Source organism: Ambystoma mexicanum, chromosome 14, assembly GCF_040938575.1.
Source record: "Ambystoma mexicanum isolate Mex_15411 chromosome 14, UKY_AmexF1_1, whole genome shotgun sequence".
NCBI lineage: Eukaryota > Metazoa > Chordata > Amphibia > Caudata > Ambystomatidae > Ambystoma > Ambystoma mexicanum.
The window spans coordinates 590,545,435-590,565,740 of record NC_090940.1 but is presented as its reverse complement, the minus strand read 5'-3'; positions in this window follow the sequence as shown (position 1 = coordinate 590,565,740).

The window sequence follows — 20,306 nt, the reverse complement described above, 5'->3', positions numbered from 1 at the left end:
TTACAGTTCCTCCCGCCACCCGCACAATTTTTCATTGCTGGTTGCGTGTGCCATACTCACATCGGCTCTCGCCTGCCGGTGCCTCTCAGCTGCGGATACCCCTCCCAATCTGCTCGCCACCTCCCCTTGTCTGTACCACATCTAGACACTTGCCAACAGCGGGCGGGATACTTCTCAAGTCGGCTCCCGACGGCCACTCTCTGGATTGCACTGTTCGGTAGTCCCGCAGTTCTTCGATGGTCCTGTAGTCCTCAAAAGGGGGAAACGGCGGAGGGGCCGCTGTGCCAGGCCACCTTGGTGCAGGCTGCGCTTCCCTCTTGCCTCGCCCTCAGTGTTTAGATCTCAACAGATCTCAGCAGTGCCTCCAACTTGTTGGGGTGATAGCCTGGGGATCGGCAGGGCCGTACGTGGACCTCCGCGGGTAGGGAGGCCCCAACTCCTCCCACAGTCCCCAATGAGTATGAGACACACGCAAGAGCAAGGTGTCACTGCTGTTTATTAGGTAAAATGGCAGGGATAGGTTCTGGGATCACAGGTCATCCGGGAACACTTCTCAGCAAGAGTGGGGTACTGGGCCCTTTTTCTACATGCGTGACGCCTCATTGTGCGTCACCTGGGAAAACTTCCCCCAAAATCTAACGCCACCTCGGGTTGGCTACCCGAGTAATAGGGTTAGTATAGACACATATAGATGAGTTAGTGGTTGGTAGAGAAGAGGTCAGGTGGTACGCTTGGGTCGTCCCTAGAAATTGTTACACTAGAATGGCTACCTGGAGAAAGTTGGTGATCGGCTAGGTTTTGATGCCGTCATTGGTTAGCCACCCGTGCCCTGATTGGTTCATGTGCAAGCCCCTAAGCCTGGGACCATCGTCGTTTCCAGCTCGCAGTGTGCCTGATGTTAGAAACAATGTGTGACTAAGTGTCAGCGGTGGACAATGGACAGGTCTGCCATTTGCTGCAGGAGCGTTTCTTTCTCACCACCGTCAGTGTCCAATTTGTCACTTCATTGTTGCAGTCTGTGTCCCAAACGTGAGACCCCAGTTTCCCTGGTCCTTGGTATTTGGCACCGCATCAGGTCGGCCTGGTCACGTGTGGTGAGACCGTAGCTGGAGCAGAATTACGAGCATTTGATTTGTATTTCAGCTCTGAGGGGCTGTTAGCCATAACAGGTGTAACCTTGGTTCGGGGCGTGTAGTGTGTAAGTTGCAACTTCGTGGCCTTGGCTGTAAGGCCCTCGTCGAGGTTTGTTCTGCACGATCAGCACCTTGCAGCTCCGTCCGAGCTGCTCTGGGCCATTGGCTTCTGAGTTTGCGGCCTACTCTGATGCTAAGGCCTACTCTGGCCTGGTCCATGGGTGGCGGCATATGGTTCACAGCACAGGGGTCTCGGTGGGCGGCAGGGCTCCTTATAGAAAAGTGCCTTGTGTTGCCATGGTTTTAGTAGCGATGAAGCATTTGCAAGCATGTACACAAGATCTTCTTGTGACTTGTGTTTCTGCGGAACTGCAGCTTAGCCTATGTGAAAAATAACAATAATGCATCAGTGTGGTTACCAGAAATTTCATCGAAAAAAATTGGTCGACTGGACAAATGGTCGAACCAATTTCGTCGAAAATCAAATGGTCAAATTATTTTATTTTTTTATTTTTACCCTTTTTTTTTGGGGGGGGGTGTTCCCCCAACCCCCTTTTTTTCTAAAAACCCTTTTTTTTCCCTAAACTACAACCTTAAAAATAAATATATAAATTAAAAAAAAAATCGACCATTTGGTTTTCGACTAAATTACGTCGACCAAATGTCCTGTCGACCAATTGTTGTCGATGAAATGTCCGGACACCCATCAGCGTGTGTAAACTGTCCGTTACGTCATGGCATTGAGTATGTTCTTTGTGTGAGATTGGTGTGGGTATGACCAATGTGCATGGTGGCACATGTGTTACCGTCCGTCAGCTATGTCGTCATGGCATCTCTAGCGATGGAGGCTTTCCTTGTTGTTGTGTCAGTCGAGTTAATCCATATGGTCTATGTCAGCTTCGCCAGAAGTTCCAGCATGTGGCTTGATTGACGGGCAGTTTCCCTGACCGTGTGTGGCGTGGCCACAGTAGATGTTGACGTCTGGTGCATCTGTGAGTGGGTCGAATTCCTCTCATGGTGGGTGCTTAGGCCTTGACGATCTAAGCCATGGTCTGGCTGAGAACAGGGGGAAGGGAACGTCCCATTTTCCCTCTTCAGTACTGTCCGCAAGCAGGATGGAACTGTTCTTAGAACACACTCGGTGTCCGGAATGTCCGCAATTAACCAAAATGGCGGTGTCCTAAGGACACTATACCTGTCCGTATTGTCTGCAAGCAAGATGGAACTGTTCTTAGAACACACTTGGTGTCCGGAATGTCCGCAATTAACCAGATTGGAGGTGTCCTTAGGACACCATACCTGTCCGTACTGTCCACAAGCAAGATGGAACTGTTCTTAGAACACACTCAGTTTCCGGAATGTCCACAATTAACCATAATGGAGGTGTCCTAAGGACACTATACCTGTCCATACTCTCCGTAGAACATCTACGCACATGTGGCCACACACATAAGTCCTATGAACACTGAGCCTGTCCGTAACTGTCTGCCTCACATGTGTCGCACTTTTAATTACTTTGAGGATCCGAACACTGTCCGTAGAACATCTGTGCGCATGCGCAAGACCGCTCCCATGCATTTGGTGTCCTGCGGACACCGGTCCCCTTCGCGGACGTGTTTGCGACGTCATCATGTGGCCGCACCACACTGAGCGTGTGTCCTGATTTGCGGACACTGTCCAGGTCCCTGAACATGTTAAAAGTACTTTTTTGGACAATCCTAAGTATTTTAAAGTAAAAATTCACCATTGCACATGTCCCAGAAAATGACCTTGGCTTTCTACATACCTTTTTGAACTTTTTGAGCCTTTTCGGGGTGTTCGTTCTATCTACGGACAGCGTGGCTGTCCGCAGAGCGCACCCCTGCACCCCTATAAAAGGCCACACCCCAGAGCTCATCCTCATTGTGCTTCTGGCTACCTGACAGAGTATTGCCTATTTTGGCTTTTGCTGCTCTTGCTGCTCCCATCATCAAACCTGATGGCATCTATGGTTGCTGCGGCTCCAGCTGGTGCTACTTGTGCCTCAGCATCACAACCCACCCCCTCCACCACCACCACCTCCCCAAGGGCCTGCAGAGGGGAACAGGCATGAGGATGTAGAGGAGGAGGATGAAGAGGATGAAGAGGATGAGGTAGTGGAAGTCCCTATTACCAGCACTCGCCGTGAGTCTTGGGTGGGGCGGTTGTTTACCATTCAGGGTGGAGTGCCAAAAACACGTGCAAATAAGGTCACATACAACCAGTGCAAAATGGTACTGAGTCATGGGAGGCCTCGTTCGTACAGCTTTGGTATGACATCCATGAAGCGACACCTAAGGTCGTTCCACGGTGGGGCTATAGGCAAGGTTGTACCTTGTGATAAACGTAGTAGGTTGAGTTCCTCTACAACATCCTCCGTTTCCGCTCCTCGCACCACAAGAGACACTTCTGTGGTACAGCGAATCCCTCCAGCTGCCTCACAGGCCATCTATGATGCTGTTGACCCATACCTTTTGAGTGTCACAATATTGTGTATGTACTGCGACACAGTACTCTGCAGCGGGGGAGAGTCTTCCGAGTGCTTTCGAGATTGCGGTCACAGAGCATGAGAAGGTCTGCTACCTACCTAAATAAGGCCCACCCTACATCCTCCTCTCTCCACCTGCCCTTTCTTATCCCTGTGGTTGGTGTCCCTTCCTTACCCTCCTTTCCCCTCCTTTTCTGGTGTGTCATGTGAAAAAAACAAATAAATATATAAAACAACAAAAACCCAAAAATAAAAAGGCTCTTTTCAGAGCCGCCTCTCACAGTTTAAAAATAGAAGTGACAAATAAATAGTGCAGGGCCTTGTGCATTTTTAGAAGTCAGCTGACAGTTTGCGGACATATACAATTTTGGGGTGCTGCCCTATCAAAACCATTGCACTTTTCTCTCAGAGGAAGTGGTGGCTCTGCAAAGAGCCTTTTGGTGGTGTTTTTTGTGTTTGAAAAACTTCAAATGGTGAACACCTACTGCAAAATGGATTGCTGAAATTCCAAAAAAGGTTGCAATGCATTTTGTACATTTCTCAGAAAAATCTGATTGCCAGCTTAAGTAAAATGAGTAAGATGGACTCCATCTCTGTGAAAAATGTATGTGTTACGAAACATAATATTTTCATTGTGAAAAGAGGACATGCCAACATCTCTTAAAAAGGCACAAACAGCCTTATTGACATTGTACCTCGCTTTCTCCATTTGTGGACCAAATGAAGAAGAACAAAGCCACATTTGTCTCTGCGCAATACGAACAAAAATTACTTGAGAATTTGGCAACATGTCCATGACCTTCCCAAGTCCTTCTTTCATTGCAAATTGCAAAGAAATTCCAGTCACATGTCCTAAACTGTTCCACGCACTCCATGCCAATGCACTTCCACATGAGGGAATCCAAGATGTGCAGCTATTCCACAGCGTTCTGCATGCGCCTCCAACCAATGTACACATGAGTCTCCCAAAATCCAGATAATCTGTTTTCTGAAACACACAGACATAGCTATCTGTTCTTCTCTCAGGAAAAATAGTTTCTGACAAACTCTCCTTAAATAACACACCGAGTAAACTTTATTGACTAATCCCTTGCTCTACTCATTCTCATTTGCATGCCTCTCCACCCCAAAATCCCTGTATGTAATACGTGGGGCCTGCGGACTACCACCATGTCTGCGGATATATCAAAAATCTGAGCATGATTAATTTAAAGTTAAATAGTGTGCCCCATTTCCCCCTTAAGGTTAGCTCTGAAAAGAGATGTTTTTTTTGCAGATGGTTGACAGACAACTGTTATTTTGTATTTTTTATCTTTTTTTCTTACTGTACTCCTAAAATCTTTACATAACCTTCTCCAAAGCAACCCTTACATTCCAGAACAGCATGACATTTCCCATAAAAGATAAAGAAATGCCATCTTCTTTAAAATAAACAGCATTACTGGAATCAATATTCTCATTATTACAGAAGAACATACCAGCTCTAAGCATTAAAGTACACATGCCTCAGATGATTGCACACCTAGCAATGTTTTGCTGAGGACAAAAACAAAACTATTGGCCCATATTGCCCTACAACTACAAAAAAGACTTCTCAATAAATGGAATGGCAACAAAAATAACTTCTTAAACATCTGTGGAGGTGAATTGAGTCACACTACGAGCACAGAACCATATTTCAATGAAGAAGCATAGAAACAAAAAGCAAACCAACCAATTGCCATACATAGCAGCGGACGAGGGTTTGAAAAACTTAATAATACCATTATGGAACAAGAAACGCTGCTCACAAAAATATCCCCAGAAAATTCAGTATCACCTCTCCATCTGACCCAACCAAAACGTCCAGTGTACAAATGGCCATGCACGTCAATGTGTAACATTGACAAAAATTCTTTCAAATCTTTATGCCAGTTCAACAATCAATATGAAAAAGGCAAAGACAAATTCAAAATGAAACTTCAACAAAATATGGATACCTGTCCAATGCATAAACACACAGGACGACAAGGACATTCATTAGCCTGCATTTCAGGACCTAATTGCAAAAGCACCTTCATCATATCAAAATGATATCAACACATCCTTCAAATATAAGAAATCTAGTCCATAAACTGTACTATGCTAAAGGTATAGCTTTAGCATTAGACAATTTAAATAACAAAATTTCTACAAGGTACAGCCAAAGACCTACTTGAAGAAATAGAGCATATCCAGAGAAAATGTTTTGGAAGTGAAAGCCACTTACAAAATGCATTAGCTTTACAACAGACTAGGAACAATTCTACAAATGGCAACCTTCTACTACACACATACAAAAAAGAAATACTAAAATTTAAAAGTACATTTGCGGAAGTACCAAACCATGTCTGTGTGTATCTTGCCTCAGAACTTTTTATAAAAGTAGCACAAAAACTGTAGACATAACATACAAAATAGAAGACAATGAAGATTCCAAATGGTTTGAATTAGCTCTATACCTTATAGCAGAAAACAAATACGAAATAAACAAACCCTTAATACTTTGCAGTTGCTGCACTGCAAAACTTGACAACAACCAAACTCCTTCACGTGCTATCACAAATAACTTGGAATCATTCCCACTACCAAAACCCTTGCAACAACTCAATTTATATGAGAGCCTCCTAATTGAAACAGTGCATCCATTTCAAGCAATAATACACCTTCAACCAAAAACAGCAAAATTACCTCCCTCAGAATTAGTGAAAGACATTTGTGGCAAAGTAGTTTATTTACCATTACATCTGAAAGACAATGTACACACTCTAGGAGTGCAACGTCCAATAGAGCAATCTTTAATTGTCTTAGTAAATGGTGTACCTAGAAAAGACAAAAAAAAAAGGGAACAACTTGTAGACTTACCTAAAGTTAGACAAGCCTTACAATATCTAAAAGACAATAATCAATACTACAAAGACATTAATATTGAAGAAAACCTGAGGGAAACCACTGAAATAATACAAGAGTCACCAGAAACTGGTCAATTTGAACTTCTAGATCCTGCTACAGTATCCAATATTTTAGAACATTATACAATTCATCCATTACACTCTAAAGACACCATAGATGATGCACTAGAAACGTACCAAATGTGACAAACCAAGGATCACCAATCATCATATGGGAAAAAAGTTTAGAAGCATGTGCTTTTCCTGTAATCTTTCCTACTGGGAAAGGAGGAAGGTACAATGATAGACCCACTCAGATATCAGCCTCAGAATACCGCTCGTTACAAATGTATTCTGAAGATCCCAGATTTAGCCAAAATGCGGAATACATATTCCACCTACTCTTTGAAAGTGAACCAGCAACTCTATGCTACGGAGTTGATCACACATTGAAATCAGGTAACAATTTTCAAAATATGTAAACTACGCAATTACTACAAAAAGTGCAAGGAAAAGATGAGGTTTTACAAGCAAGCATTAGAAATATGTTAGCAAACATGCGTGGTACTAAAGAGTACTGGTTCCAACGTCACAGAGACGTACGTTGTATGATAAGAAACCTTGGCCCACCCACTTGGTTTGTTACATTAAATTGTGCAGAATATGCATGGGAAGATTTACATGATTTCCTACGCATATCAAACAAAAAACAAAACAAACATAGATATACTAACTCCTGGAGAACTTTGCTCTCTAGATCCTGTTAATGTTTCAAATTATTTCCATCATCGCTTCATTGCTATGAAACACGTTATTTGTAATAAAACTGCTCCTTGCCTCGGAGAAGTGCAACACTTCTTTTGCAGAAAAGAATACCAAGCCAGTCGAGCACCACATATCCACATGTTCTTATGGATTAAAGATGCTCCTAAATTTGTTCAAGGCAGTGATGCGACTGTTTTACAGTTTATAGAAAAATATGTCACTGGTGAAATTCCTTCAGAAGCAATAAATAGTGATCTTCATGCACACATTTTACAATTTCAAAGACACAAATGTGGGAAATATTGTTGTCGCAAATCCAAAAACAAAGGGAAATACTACACCAAATGCCGCTTTGGTTTCCCTAGACAAGTTAAAGCAACAGGTCAATTAAACAACTTCATGTCTTCAGTTAGACATAGTGTTAAAGGTAAATCACCTAAGAACACATATTACATAAAAAAAACAGAAGAAGCAAAATATATCAATGATTACAATCCAATCATTGCCTTCTTATGGAATGCAAACATAGATGTGCAGTACATTGCAGACAATTCCCTTGCAGTTGCACGATATGTTACAGCCTACTTAACCAAAGCAGAAAAAACAGAGCTTCCAGACCTCTGGGATGAACTATCATCAGACAAAAAACTATCTCAGAAATTGTACAGTTTAGGCATAAAAATGCTCTCTCATAGAAATTGTGTCTCCTATGAAGCTGCAGACCGTTTGACCGGTACTGCTTTGTATGGAAAATCTGAAAATCTAGTATGGCCAAGTCTTGGTCCTGCTAAATCTAGAAAAAGAGTTCTCAAATCATACGACGACATAGAAACAATAGCCAAAAATTATCCCAACAGCCAAGACATTTTGAGAAACAATTTACCAGACACATACTACCCAAACAGGAGTACCACTTTGGAAACCATGCGTCTATACCACATAACCCAAAACTTCACATACAAAAATGATATAAAACCAGATGAAAACAAAGGTAGATACAGAGTGACAAATTGTGAAGGCAGCTTTGTGAAACTTACCAAATGCAGCTTAATTAATCATATCAAATTGTCATTAAAAACTGCTCACCATAAAGAACTATATTACATGTCCCTGCTACAACTTTTTAAACCATGGAGAAAAGAAGAATAGTTACTAGATATCTATGACTCCTATGAAGACGCGGTCAAAGCAAATGAAAGCACTATAACTGACATAACAGTACAAAACAATGTTGCACAATGAACAGCAACACGAAGAAGAACTCCAGGCCCAGCTAGATAAGGACACCCCTGACAGTAGTCAACCTTCTGTAACAGGAAGCCAAGAACCACTGGGACAGCCACTAATAGCAAATGAGGCAGAATTAGCTATGACAGAAGTAGAAAACACCATGTGTTACTATAAATAAGTTACAGAAGACTTAACTGTACTGCATTCAAAAGTGAACAATGAGCAGCGTAGCATTTTTCAAGAAGTAACAAATGAAATTGCACATGGTGTATAAACATGAAAATAAAGAATTCACCTGCCAAAATTACAAACCTATACTACTATACGTCAGTGGTCAAGCTGGTTCAGGCAAAACATTCTTAATGAAATTCATCAGCAACTTACTTCTACAATTGACAAACAACAAACTGTCAGTTGTTGTAACTGCTCCCACAGGTTTAGCTGCCTACAACATAGGTGGTGTCACTTTACACCAATTACTACTCCAAAACAAATTAGAATATTACAAACTTTCTAGAGAAGCTGCAATGGAACTACACAGAGTGTTGAAACAAATGAAAATGCTACTAATTGATGAAGTGAGCATGGTCTATAACCTAATTTTGGCTTTGATTCACCTCAGATTACAAGAAGTACTCAAAACAAACTACGAAGAGCTCTTTGGAGGAAAACACATTATTGTTTTCAGAGATCTTCTTCAATTGGCACCAGAGAAAGGTGAACCTATTTTTAAAACATTAGGACACAAACTCTGCCGTAAAACTGTTGACAGCATTGGAAATGTCAACCTTTGGCAACATTTCCAATACAGAGAATTAACAGAAAACATGCACTAGTCTGCAGACCTCACATACGCCAACACTTAAAAAAGTATTAGAGTTGGTGAACTATCTCAAGAAGCACAAGCAATATTAAAAACCTGGCACATCCATGCACTCTACGGCCATAACTCATGTGCTACTGATGTCATGGAACAATTAGCACACAAAAATGTCAATTGTATGTCCTTGATGCCAACTCTTGTAAGCTTTTCCAAATTCAATGAAACAATGTTGACAAAAGAAATGCAACCAATAATTGAAATTTTCTCCACAGACAAACTGGACGTACATTGTATGACACTACCCATGTGTCAACAAGCCACAAAAAGACTAAATTCCTTAGAAAACTCTATCTCCAACACAGCTGGATTGGAGAAAATATTAAAATTATCTTTAAACTGTAGAGTAATGCTTAAACGTAACCTTGACGTGGAGCAAGGACTAGTTAAGGGAGCACTTCGTACAGTTGTTGGCTTTCAAACATACCCACATGACAACAACATAAAGTTTGTCAATATTCTCTTTGAGAAACTATCAGAAGTAAAAAGGATAGGACGCTCAACAGCACGATTCCTTCTTTTCAAAGACATGTATGTACGCAGAGAACAATTTTTCTCTAACTAGCATACGCAGTCACCATTCACAAATCACAAGGTCTTACCCTAGATAAAGCATTGATAGATAATGGGAACACAGTCTTTGAAGAAGGCATGAGCTAGGTAGCACTATCACGCTTACGTACACTTGACAGTCTATTTCTAATCAAATTTGATGCAAGTAAAGTAAATGCTGATATTTCCTGCATTTTATAATACAATTGACTATATTCACTATACACCCCCATCTAAAAACCTATCCTGTTCAACAAAAAGCAAAACGTTGTAAAAGAAAACCACTTCAAACAGAAATGCAACAGGATATCACTGCAAATCCTCCAAAGAGTGTAAAAGAAGTTAATACTTCATCAATTACTCTACAACCAAAGAAGAATCTACTACTCAAAGTAACTCGGGTACTTCTTCAAAGAAGCAACACACACTCCGAAGAAATGACTTTGACACAGAACTATCTAGTCCATTCAAACTTTCAACTATAACTGGTGTAAATTGCTACGCAAATGTAGCAATAAATATCCTATTCCAATTGCCACCAATTGTTGACAACATTTACTTACACAATACAAACCAATTGTGTTTGCAAATGTTAGTCCTTCATAGAAATGCAAGCAACAATCCTGACAACACATACAGTGTTCATGGAATAAGACAAGAATTGGACTACTGTACTGGAATGGTGAAATTCACTATAAACTCACAAGAAGATCCACAAGAATTTCTAATGTATTTACTACAAGTACTGGACAACAATAACATACCTATTGATGAAATCTTCCAGATTTCATACATGTGGAAACATACATGCACTCTGTGCAACAATATGGCACAGGAACAAATCCCTAATGAATGCTTCATGTATGTATCCATACCTAACTGTGAATCCGTTCCATTTCAGCAACTTGTACAAAGTACAAACCATGGCAGATGATGTACTACCTGCAATTCAGATAATTGCTCCACCTTACAAATACAAACACATAGTAAATACGTAATATTAATGCTTCTACGTTTACAATGCAGATGGTAACAAAAACTGCAAGCTGTCTGGATTCACACATGGTCAAGTATCACTTGGTAAGAAAACCTTCACAACAAAAGGTATAATCTACCACACAGGAGCCACAACCAATTCAGGTCACTACACTGCATATATAAAAAAGAATTGTGGATAGTTCGAATGTAATGATAATACCATTACTCTAAAGCAGAGATTACCAGCAAATCTCATAAATGCTTATTTAATATTCTTAAAACCAAAATTTATTGACTAATCTGTACATAAAACATAATGAAACTTCAATTAGAAAAATATGAACAGTTAGAATACGCCAACAGGTATCTAACTGCCCCACGATTCTGCAACAACCAAACAGATAAATCAATACCACTAAATTATAAGAAGAAATAAACAGTTAGAATATGCCAACAGGTATCCAACTGCCCCACAAATCTACAACAACCCAACAGATAGATGAGGGACGCTACTCTGGGTCCCAGCTGCTGTAAGCTCAAACAGTCAGAAGATGTTCTCCTCCTAGAGCATTTTTATGCCTCACAAATCTTTAGGGAGGCTGATTGGATTCAGGTGTTCATGGTTGACTCCCTCTGGTAAGTACCAGGATGTGGCAGCAGGGAATTCTGGTAACTGTAGTGTAGAGCCAATCAGGATTTAACTCTCCCCCATTTTTTCAATGTTAGCCCTCAGTGGGGAGGGGGGAAGTTACCATCAGTATGGCACCCCAAAGTCAGGCAAGTGTAGCCCCGATGTCCCTTTGGAGCCCCAGTCTCAAGTTAGATATGCAAACAAAAAAGAACGGTGGCAGGGACGCTACTCTGGGTCCCAGCTGCAATTTGCAAAAACAGTCCAAAGATGTTCTCCTCCTAGCGCTTTCATGCCTCAGCAATCTTCAGGCAGGCTGATTGGATCCAGGTTTTCAGCGTTATTAGGCACTAAGGTGCACAAAACATGCTCATCACAATTTAGACACAAAACACGTACAATACCAAACATTCAAATGAATTAGGCAACTTTGTACACCATATTAATATGTTGGTGAATGAATATGCCGGTAATATGTTGGGCCCCTTCTAAAGCCAAACCACAGACACACTTTGCTTAATTTTTCTCTGGTCCCCTGTGTGAGATGGTAAGATTTCCCATACTTTTCTTTGCACTTTGTAACGTGATTTTGAGCTGGTGTGAATGAATGAATGGACTCTGGTGATGGGCATACCTCTACGTTGTAGTTTACTGAAAGGTGATTCCAGAGGACATCATTTTATAAAGTCTAGATTAATTGATGATTTGTTTGGGGGTCTAATGATTCTATATAAATTTAAATAAATGTTTTTGATAGATGTATAAAATGATGTCCTCTGGAATCTCCTTTCAGTAAAATGTCACTCGGTGATTCTCCACTCCAGAGAGTAGAGTGGTCCTGTTTTTTCAGCATAAAAACAAAAATAATACCTCCACATCGTGCTACAGAGATCAACAAATGAATGTAATATGCTGTACAAAGTAGCCTAATTTATTTGAATTTTTAAAGTTTGGTATTTCACGTGTTTTGTATGTACATTGTGATGAGCCTGTTTTGTGGAGCTTAGTGCCTAATAAACCAACATATCTGGATCCAGAGTACTGTACATTATGCAATCTCCCTTTGCATTGCCCTTCTTTATTCACCAAACTGAAAATGCTCATGGCACATTGTCCCTAATCTGTGACACCATCCGACAGTAGTGACAGTATAGTGAATGGCATACATATTTATCTGTTATGGAAAATAAAATGGCATCTTGTAGCCACAGTCTCAAAGCTAGTGCTTAAGAATGGTACATGGCGCTCCCATATCTTCTTCAAATGACTTGAATTATTTCCCTGCCCCCAGCCTCTGCCCCCACTACCTGTGCTCCTCTGCACCCACTCATTGAGCCCCTTCTAAAACCAAACCCCAGACACACTTTGCTTCATTTTTTGTCTGGTCCTGTGTGTGAGATGGTAAGATTGTCCATACATTTTTCTGCACTTTGTAATGTGATTCTGAGTTGGTTTGCAGGAATTAATGGAGTGTGGTGATAGGCATACTTCTACGTGGTGCCACAGAGATCAACATATTAATATGCTACACAAAGTATATATATCAATCACCAAACTTTGCAAAAAAGTAGTTGGGTCACTCTGAATTTTTTTGCAAAGTTTGGTGAGGATTCGTCCAGGGGGGGAAAAGTTATAGTGGGGGTCCCAAAACTTTTTTTTTCTCCCATAGACTGAATGGGAAAAAACTTTGCGCACGGCTACAACCGTGCGCAAATAGAATGCTATTTATATCAATGCATTGCTTAATGGACTAATTAGCTCATGATATGCATTCAAATGATCCTTGACACTTCTTGGTCAACATTATAAGAATCCCTCCTACAGAGTTTTCATGAAAAATAAATGCACATGTGATGTCATCAGTGATGTCATCAATGACATTTGTGATGTCATCTTTGATGTCCTGGGTGTTAGTGTTAGCAGTGCACGGTGGCGGCGCAAGTTATGGTTGCTTATTTTACCATATCTGCCGAATTTCAGGGGGTTTTCGGTTTTACTTTGAACCATAACGTCCCTTTAACAAAGTCTTTTCACTGAATTTCATAGGTTTTTAGTAGCACAACTTAACCATAACGTTCCTTTAACAAAGTTTTTTTTACTGAATATATATATATATTTTCAGTGAAAACACTTTGTCACGATTTACAGACTCCAGCGGATGGGGTCTTCAACTGCCAGGTGCAGGTCCAAATATGCAACTTCATGACCCTCACCATTTTATGGGACAATCGCCAAGGACCAATATGCCCTTATGGAGTACTAGCGGCTACAAACAACATACCAGCCAATAGGGTGGTCTATTGGCTCGTTTTTGGAGCAACCTTCCGATTATCAGAGCGACCATTTACTGCTTTTATCATAAACCAACAGCCTATCTACCGCAAAGGAACAACGCGTGGCTCCAAATAAACTTTTGCTGATCGACAGCAGTGACAATAGCAAATCGCTGAATATTCACTAAACATTTCATGTGAAATAAATGTACTTTACCAAATGTACAATCCTGCTGTTTACTTTTAAACCACAGTTTCATATTCCGAATTGTGGCGCACTGAGTTGTAAGCTGATCTAACACCCTCTGTACCGCAAAGGAACATCACGTGCCTCAACATGAACTTTTGCGGATCGACAACAAAGACAAATGCAAATTGCTGAATATTCTCTAAACATTTGTCAAATAAATGTACTTTACAAAATGTACAATCTTTGCTGTTTGCTTTTAAATCACTGTTTCATATTCCGAATTGTGGCGCGCTGTGTTGTGACATAATATGTGTTGTCTTTCGGGTTCTGTGTAAAGTCACTTAGGACTGGAGAGGACTGGGCGCGTTTGATGACGCACCCTGTAACGTCACGGAGAGAGGAGGGGAATATGAATGCTTTGATAATATCAGGCTTAGGGGCGGGAGATATGATTTAGTGTCGCAAAAGCAAGTCAGCCAGGTCAATAGCGCCAGTCATAGGATTATCACATAATGTCGGCGCACACCAGCTGGATTTATTGTTTCTTTAGTGGACAAAAAGTCGGTTGACGCCCATAGGAAATTGTACTATTAGCGGACAAAAGGAGTGGTCTTAAAACACTTGCACCCTGACAACGAACAATACAAACAACGTTCTCAGAACACCCCCATTTTGTGTAATTGCAACCATTTCGGGACACCGCGAGTGTTCTTAGAACACATTCAACTAGACAGATTACAATACGGACAGCGTCCTGAGGACACCCCCAGTTTGTGTATTTACGAACAATTAAGTACACGCGAGTGTTCATAGCTCATTTTTCCCTTCCTTGCGAACAAAAATGACACATACTCCGTCCTCTAAACACCCCACCATTTAGTTTATTTACAAAATGTCAGAACAGCCATGTTCTCCGCGGACAAATCGAACGCAACAAAAACGTCTAGCACATAAAAAAACAAAACATTGAACCTATCTCATACTCCCCCACCCTCCCCAAACACTCTTACACACCAATACAGGGCACTAAATACAATTTTTTATCCACATTTCACCGCGCTGTACGCGGTCGACGGCGAATACAAGATGGCGGGCGCCACAGAAAATCTGACGCGCTCCACGCCCCTCGCCGTCCAATCAGCGAACACGTCACATGTCCGCGGACATGACGCAAGGCCATGGGTCAATGGGGGTGCTGTCCGCGGAGCGAACAGGGAAGTCCGTCCGCGAAGCAAACACAGATATCACTAATTTTTTTGCCTTACATTTTGGTCATTTTTAAAGAAACTACTGGACGGATTTACACCAAATTTGCAAAAGCACGCTTTTGGGGCCAGGCCGCCGCTCCTGCCACAAATTTGGTGTAAATCCGTCCAGCGGTTCGGGCTGTAGCCATGCGCAAAGTATTTTCCCATTCAGTCTATGGGAAAAAAAAAGTTTTGGGACCCCCCCTATAACTTTTCCCCCCCTGGACGAATCCTCACCAAACTTTGGACGAATCCTCACCAATCTTTGCAAAGAAATTCAGAGTGGGCCATATACTTTCTTTGCAAAGTTTGGTGAGGATTCGTCCAGGGGGAGCGAAGCTATAAGCCACCCAAAAAGTGCTCTTCCTATCTTCCTATGGAAACACCAAGTTAACCATAACTACATGGCCACTACCGTGGCCATGTAATATATATATATATATATATATATATATATATATATATATATATGTAATGCGGCTTATAACTACATGGCCACTACCGTATATATATATATTACATGGCCATGGTAGTGGCCATGTAGTTATGGTTAAGTTGCTGTTTCCATAGGAATAGCACTTTTTGGGCGGCTTATAACTTTGCTCCCCCTGGACGAATCCAAACCAAACTTTGCAAAAAAAAGTATATGGGCCAATCCGAATTTTTTCGCAAAGTTTGGAGATGTTTGGGCCAGGGTGGGCAAAGTCATAGGGGGTCCCAAAACTTCTTTTTTTCCCATAGATTGAATGGGGGAAAAACTTTGCGCACGGCTACAGGTAAAACCGCTGGACGGATTTTGATGAAATCTGTGGCAGGTACAGGGGCTTGGTCCAGAAAGCGTGCTTTTGTAAATTTGGTCACCATCCGTGCAGTATGTTTCTTTATAATTATCAAAAAGTAGGTCTGAAATAATTAGCGATATCTATGTTTGCTCCGCGGTCACACTTCCCTGTTTGGTTGGCGAACAAGATAACGACTGGCTAAGGGGCTGGCATCATGACTGCGGACCGTGACGTATCTACCCATTGGCTGCACGAGACGTGTTCTGTGTCAGATGGTTTGGATGCGCCCGACATCTTGGTTCCGCAGAAAGCGGAGCAACAACCAGCGTACACATGCTTTTTTCATGAAACTATTTTGCTGTGTCAAAGAGCATTGGGAAAGGTTCAGACAGTAAGACATGGGTGATCAATGCATTTGTTCTTTGGTCGTCATCATGTAATTTCTATGGACACCTTGTACGCACAGTAAATGTGGGATGTAATAACGATAGCACTTCAGTCCATGTAGTGGGCAGGACATGTGTAACTCTTCAGTCCATGTAGTGGACAGGAAATTTGTAACTGTTGAAAGCACACGCGTATTGGTAGGCAACATTGAAATTGACAACATGCCGTGAACGCATTATTTTTTCCGATGGCTATTATTATATTCATTAGTACGCCGCCATGGGTGGCACATTCTACGGTGGTTGTAGCCTGGGGCTAGAGTCTTAAGATATGGGTGGTCAATGCATTTGTTCTGGGGGTTGGTCATCATGATGTAATTTCTATGGACATCTTGTACGCACAGTACACTTATACCTACTTAATGATGTATGTTCTATGGCCTCCTTGTATGCACAGAAAATTAGGGGTCCAATAAGGCCAGTATTTCACCCTGTGCAGTGCACAGGGGAGTTGTTACATTTGTAAGGACACGTGTCATGTTAGGGAACATTGGAATTGACAACATGCCGTGAATGCATTATTTTTTCGAATGCCTATTATTATATTCATTAGTACCCCGCCATGGGTGGCACATGCTACGGTTGTTGTGGCCAGATCCTAGAGTCTTGGATGCATGGCTGTCTGCCGAAGGCCGAAGGCCTTACTTCCAAGACTGTAGGCCCAGGCCACAACCACTGCCGCACGTGCCACCCATGCATACACCCGTAGTGTTGCATTCTGATTGGCAAGTTGTGGGGAGTGTGTGCAGTGTTGGCTGCATGGTTGAAGGCCATGCACCCAAGAACAAAGTGGTAAGTATTAGATGTGGAAGACACTGCACACCCATCCCATGTAAGATCCACAGACATACAGCTAGGAGGGAAGCCTCTGGGAAGACACACTGAAGGATAACACAACTACAGAATAACCCCCACTACTACAAATCACTGAGGTGGTTGTGGGGAGACCCAGCACTCTTGGGTGCAGGGCCGAAGGCCATGCACCAAATAATACACTTATACCTACTTAATGACGTATGTCCTATGGCCTCCTTGTACGCACGGAAAATGAGGGATCCAATAAGGCCAGTATTTCAGCCCGTGCAGTGCATGGGGGAGTTGTTACATTTGTAAGGACACGTGTGGTGTGAGGGAACATTGTAATTGACAATATGGCGTGAACGCATTATTTTTTCAAATGGCTATTATTATATTCATTAGTACGCCGCCATGGGTGGCACATGCTACGGTGGTTGTGGCCAGGGCCTAGAGTCTTGGATGCATGGCCCTGGCCACAACGACAGCCGCATGTGCCACCCATGCATACACCCGTAGTGTTGCGTTTTGATTCGCAAGTTGTGGGGAGTGCGTGAAGTCTTGGGCCAAAGGCCATGCAACCAAGAACAAAGTGGTAAGTACTAGACTTTGAAGACACTGCACACCCATCCCATGTAAGATCTACAGACATACAGCTAGGAGGGAAGCCTCTGGGCAGAGGTGCTGAAGGACAACACACCTATAGAATAACCCCCACTATCACACATCACCGAGGCGGTTGTGGGGAGACCCTGCACTAAAGCCCATGCACGCAAGAATGAAGTTATACGCAGTGGAGTTACAAATCAATATGGGTGTGGTGCAATGTGCTAGTTGTGTTGATGCCCTAGTGTCTTAACTTCATGGCTGTAGACGATGGTCCGAAAAGTAAATTTATAAGCAACTAATTTACAAGGACCATGGTTTCCATATGCAGCGATGGTTGTGGATAGGAACTCTACTCCTTGTACCTTGGTTGTAAGGCGTAGGTGGTAGGTTACTCACCAAAGATGGAAGGGCAGCCTGCAGGCACTGCAGCATATTAGTACGATAGATTAGACGTGTAGATTCCCATGTGTAGAAAATGCCTGCCAATATACTTACTCCTTACTTTGTTCAGATTCCACATACCTTTTTTTAATTGGCTATCGTACTTGTCGGAAGTATCGCTTTTTCCATTTCTTTTGATGAAAGAAAAGGGTGTGTTAGTGTTTGCATTTTTGAAAAATTTACTACATTGTATAATAGACAGTTAACTTTTTTTTTTACCCTTATATTTAGTTTACAAACCAGTGTACTGTGCATTACTCTCAATTTCTGTGTTTGCTTTTCTAATCCTTGGGTCTGGGGAAAAAAATCCTTGTCGGATTAAAAAAAAAAACTTCATTTCATATGGTACCAACTACTTCATTTTTTCCTTTCAGTGTTTTCTTCATCTTTCTGATCAATGTTATGTTTGTTGCCTTCCTGCCCATTTTTAACAACAGTTAGATACCTGTAGGCGTATTCTAACTGTACATTTGTTCCTGCAGATTTGTGATACTTATTTGTTTGTGTCGTTGTCATATCCTGTTTCCTTTATCTTTCCCATTAATGTTTTCTTTGTTGCCTTCCGGATGATTTGTAACAACAGTTAGATACCTATAGGCGTATTCTACCTGTGCATTTGTTTCCAACGATCTGTGATAATCATTTATTTGTGTCATTCTTCCATCCTGTTGGGTAGTTAGATACCTGTGGGCGTATTCTGTTTGTAGTCTTTCACATACTTTGTTGACAATTTTGAAGTACACATTACTTCGTAAATTGTGGCTTCAAGAACATTAAATATGCATTTGTTAGGTTAGCTGGCAACCTCTGCTTTAGAGTAATGGTGCTATCATTACATTCAAACCATCCAGAATTATTTTTAATGTATGCAGTGTAGTGACCTCTATTGGTTGTAGCTCCTGCATGGTAAATTATTCCTACTGTTGTAAAGGTTTTCTTTCCAAATGACACTTGACCGTGTGTGAATCCAGTCAGTTTGCAGTTGTTTTTGTGCCATCTGCATTTTAACATAGACGCATAAGTATTATGTAGACACTATGTGATTGTCTCAGTAAGGTAGTGCGATTGTCTGAATTGCAAATACTACATAATCTGCCATGGTTTGCATTTTGTACAAGTTGCTGAAATTAATGCTCTCACTATTTGGTATGGAAACATGCACAAGTCGCTCATTTGGGATTTCTTCCTGTATCACTTTGTTACAGAGAGATCATGTATGTTTCCACTTGTACGAAATTTGGAAGATTTAATTTACAGGTATGCTTTTGTTTTCCAATACTAATAGTATGTACATTAGAAATTCTTGTGGATCTTCTTGTGAGTTCATAGTGAATCTCACCATTCCAGCACAGTCGTCCAATTGTTGCCTTACTCCATGAACACTGTAAGGCTGTAAGGCTAGTGCTGTATAGAAATGCAACAAGCAATCCTGACAACACGTCAGGATTGCTTGTTGCATTTCTATACAGCACTAACATTTGCAAACACAATTGGTCTGTGCTGTGCAGGTAAATATTGTTAACAATTGGTGGCAATTGAAATTGAATATTCATTGCTACATTTGCATAGCAACTTACCGCACTTTCATTTGTAAATTTGAATGGGCCAGCAAGTTCTGTATCTGAGTGCATTTTTCGGTTTTTCTGTTGCTTTTTTGCCAACGTGCCTGGTTTACATTCCCTAATAGGTTTTTCTATGTTTGCGGCAATTGATGAAACTTTAGCTTCTTTTCTTTTCTTTGCAGAATTTGCTGTTGCATTCTGTTGCATTTCTGTTTCATTTACTTTTCTTTTACCACGTTTCACTTTATCTGGAACAGGGTATTGTTTCAGGTGAGGGGTGTACAGTGAACGCAATTTATTGTATTCTAGAATGCAAGGAATATCAGCTTTGACTTTACTTGAATCAAAGTTTATTAGCAATAGACCGTCAAGTGTACGTA